Genomic DNA, 2807 nt, shown 5'->3' with positions numbered 1-2807 from the left:
TGGAATTACAGCAAATTCACTGCTGAGTAGGAGAAATTTGGACTTGGGATGTATCAAATGTTGTGAAAAGGCAACTTCTCTTGGTACATATGCTCATTGTGCAGTGAAACAGTGGCACATACAGCACTTGGGTTATTGCATTTGTGCATTACAGTGATGTATTATTGAAGTGGGAGCCGTCTTGTATGCATATATATCAGATTTGGTTTGTGTATATGCTATAATCAGCCCTTGGGACTGAAATTGCAGCAAAATATCTGCTTCTTGGTCACATTTTGAAGTGCAAGTTTGTTCATTTGCCGTTATATACAGCAACCTTGCTATTGGCTGATTGTATTCAGCATTTTATTGCAGAAAATGGCTGGAAGTGCATCCACTGCTGAGACAAAGAATCTTTTTGAGATTCGCAAGTTTGATGGCAATGGCTTTGATCTTTGGAAAGATCGTATGCAAGGCATACTTTTTTTGAAGGATTGTGAAGATGCTTTGGTAGAACAAAAACCTGCTAGTTTGTCAGATGAGGATGGGGCTAAAATGAATAAAAAGGCCATTACTTACATCAAAATGGTAGTTACTGATGATATCTTGGTTGATATCAAGGGACTCAACAGTGCGTATGCAGTTTGGGAAAAACTCAAGGCTACGTATGAGAATACGACTCCTGTCAATCAGGTTCATCTCATGCGAAAGCTAGTCAACTTGAAGCTTGATGAGTCTAAGCCCACCTCAGAGCATTTGACTGCATTTACTGGTATTTTGAGTCAGTTATAGGATGCAGGCTTGCTAGATTTTGATCCTAAGCTAAAGGCTATCTTCTTGCTCATGACTTTGCCGGATTCATGGGAAGCATTGGTTGTGTCATTGAGCAACAACCCCAACTTGACATTTGATGGTGTGCGAGGTTCTATCCTTAATGAGGAGATTAGATGCAAGTCTAGTGGGAAAAACAGTGGATCAGCCTATAATGTTAGAGGACGGACTAAAAAGAAGTCAAATTTTGCAAATAAGCATAAAAATCGCAGCAAAAGCAAGGAAAAATAGCAAGATGTCACTTGCTATCAGTGTGGACGCAAAGGGCATAAAAAGCCTGATTGCAGGTACTATAAAAAGGAGCAAAAATGCAAGAAGCAGGCTAATGCAAAAGGCAAAAAGAATGAGAAGGATGTCAACTCTACCCCTAAAGAAACAGAGAAGGCAAATATGGTATCTAGTGTTGTCATTGAGGAGATAGAAGAAGATAAAGATGCCGATTTGCTGATTGCATCTGCAGATCCACATGCTATGGCAGTGGAAGACATTTATATCACTAAAAGGGATGTGATAGATGCCTTGTTGTCTGCTCATGATGGTCTGTCACAATCGTGGATTGTTGACAGTGGTGCTTCATTTCATGTAACTCCATCTTTGGAGTGTTTTTCTTCTTATGCAGGCAGCAGGTAACCTTGGGAAAGTTTACCTAGGGAATAACCATGCATGTGATATTGAAGGAGTGGGCACCATACACTTGGCTCTTGAAAATGGCCAAGAATTGATTCTTCATGATGTTAGGTATGTACCTGGCATTAAGAAGAGCTTGCTTTCTGTTGGGCAGTTAGACAGCAGGGGCTACTTTACTACTTTTGGTGGTGGAATGTGGAAAATATAGAAAGGATCCATGCTAGTCACTAGAGGTGGTAAAAAGGAACTCTATATTATCTTCACTGCAAGGCACTTCCTGAAAAGTTTGTTGCAGTTGCAGAAGTGCAGTCACACATGGAGCTATGGCACAAGCATCTTGGACACATGAGCCAAAAGGGTTTGGATGCACTTTCTTCACTTGGAAGAGTTGATCTAAAAAACTCAAAGCTTGACTTTTGTAATGACTGTGTCTTTGGAAAACATGTAAAGAGTTCATACTCTCATGGAGCCTCTAGGAAGGCATGTATCTTGGACTTAGTCCATTCCGACGTATGTACCATGCCAATAAAAACTCATAGTGGTTTTCGTTATTTTGTGTCTTTTATTGATGACCACTCTAAAAAGCTATGGGTTTATTTGCTTAAGCAGAAAAGTGAGGCATTGGATGCTTTTAAAAGGTTCTATGCATTTGTTAGCACTCAAAAGGGCTTAAAACTGAAATGCATAAGAACAGACAATGGGGGAGAGTATGTATCTAAACAATTTAATAGTTTTTGTGATGAAAATGGGATTAAACGGGAGCTTATAGCCCCTTATAATCCGTCATCTAATGGTGTGGCTGAGCGAATGAATCGCACTCTATGTGAGAAGATTCGGTGCATGCTATCCACAGCTAATCTCCCGCAATTGTTTTGGCGAGAGGCACTCTGTGGTGCATATCTGTAACCGATCTCCACATATCGTGCACTTGATAGTGGCATCCCTGAAGAGGTTTGGTCTGGCAAACATGCTTCATATGACCACTTAAGGGTCTTTGGCTGTGAATGCTACATACATGTGCCTGTTGATAGCAGAACCAAACTTGACATGAAATCCCTCAGAGGCATCTTCATGGGTTATGGAGATGATGGTGAAATGGGTTATAGAGTTTGGGTTCCAAGCATGAAAAAGGTGCTATGCAGCCGAGATGTGGTATTTACTGAATCAAAGCTACTGAAAAATGCCACATCTAGTGATGTAGACAAAAGGAAAGTGAAATTTCAGCATGGCCAGTCACATGAACAACCATCAACCACTGAAAATTCATCTCCATTTGATGCTGGTTATGATAATCAGCGTGTCATTATTGAGCCAGATGCAAATGGGCAGCAAAGGGATGCTGAAAATCAGTCAACAAAATCAGCACGCTG

At 40.6% G+C, this 2807-nt stretch overlaps 1 pseudogene; it reads left to right on the top strand.

Annotated features, from left to right (window-relative positions):
* Positions 1 to 822: 822 nt before the first annotated feature.
* On the top strand, positions 823 to 1645 carry LOC147884061 (uncharacterized; annotated as a pseudogene).
* The last annotated feature ends 1162 nt before the right edge of the window (positions 1646 to 2807 follow it).

Source organism: Dipteris shenzhenensis, chromosome 27 (assembly GCF_047967505.1).
Source record: "Dipteris shenzhenensis isolate YYH24624 ecotype China chromosome 27, Dip_SZ_1.0, whole genome shotgun sequence".
Classification (NCBI taxonomy): Eukaryota; Viridiplantae; Streptophyta; class Polypodiopsida; order Gleicheniales; family Dipteridaceae; genus Dipteris; species Dipteris shenzhenensis.
The sequence above is the reverse complement of the archived record's forward strand: the minus strand, read 5'-3'. Positions and strand labels throughout refer to the sequence as shown.